The sequence below is a fragment of the Acyrthosiphon pisum genome, chromosome A2 (assembly GCF_005508785.2).
Source record: "Acyrthosiphon pisum isolate AL4f chromosome A2, pea_aphid_22Mar2018_4r6ur, whole genome shotgun sequence".
NCBI classification, from domain to species: Eukaryota; Metazoa; Arthropoda; class Insecta; order Hemiptera; family Aphididae; genus Acyrthosiphon; species Acyrthosiphon pisum.
This window is the reverse complement of record NC_042495.1, coordinates 65,300,085-65,301,417: the sequence shown is the minus strand read 5'-3', so window position 1 is coordinate 65,301,417 and position 1,333 is coordinate 65,300,085.

The following is a 1,333-nucleotide window of genomic DNA, read 5'->3' as shown; positions in this document are numbered from 1 at the left end:
GTTATTATTATCGTGCTCGTGTAATGTACTACGGTAGTGACCGCTCCGATTTTTTTTTACTTAGCTTCGCGTTGGATTAAAGCCTAAAGGTATATACAGATATACAGTATATGTATATTTGTATATATATATTATGCTTGTACTTATATTATTTTGGTTATTTTACAAAATAAATAGTAACTTACACTTTATAAAACTTGTTACCTATATTATATTATTATTTATTTTATTTTATTTGTATATATATATTATGCTTGTATGTACATATTTTAAATACTTTTTGAACAAAGGTATTTACATTTTACATTTTAGTGCCCAAACGTGGTATCTTTTTAGGGATATAGAGTGCCCAAACGTGTTGTGATTTTGTGCCCAAACGTGTAGCAATTTGGGATAAAATGCCCAAACGTGTTGTAGCCGCATTGGGGAGGTCAAAATTTAAAATTCCCAGTAATTTTCAAAAACGCCGGGAAAAACAAATGAATGATTAAGAAAAAAACGTAAATTTTTACGCAAAACCGATTTTGGTTTATGGTGTAACTTTAAAAGGAAAGACTGTAGATCCATGAAATTTTGACTGAATGTTTATATTAGCATTTTCTGCACACCATAACATTATTTTCAAAATATTTTGAGCTGATTAGTTCAAAGGTAGATTAAGAATATTAAAAATACATAGGCACATTCTGTTAGTGGTGATGACACGAACGCAAAAAAAAAATAAAACGCATAATTTTATTGTGAAATGAATACATTCATCAGAATCTAAAATTTAAAGCTGATATACATTTTTTTTTTAACAATTCTAAATAGTCAATTTATAAATCAGGTTTTACATATTATATTATATTAAATTTACCTTCTTCTATCTAAATTTGGTTTCAAAAACGATAACATAACAGCAAAGTGGTATTTTTTCTTTTTTGTAGTATCAGAACCACTTCTAATATTTTTTTCTTGGTTTGCCTATATATTTCGTATAGTTGTCACGTACATGTCTCCATTTTTTATCCTTTAAATCTTATGCTAAAATGAAAAATTGATTTAGGTACTAATGCATTTTTAAATTTTTAAATGTATTGTTAGATATCTGTCAACTGGAACTTGTTTTAAAGCTATGCAATTTGATTTTAATATTGGGAAGAGTACAGTAGCACAAATTGTCAAAGAGACTTGTCAAATTTGTTGGACAGTATTACAACCAACGGAAATGTCTCCACCAACTACGGAACAATGGCTTGATATAGCTGATATTTTTATAAAAGTACGAACTTTCCTAATTGTCTCGGGAGTATTGACGGGAAACACATAAGTTGTAAGAATCCACAAACTC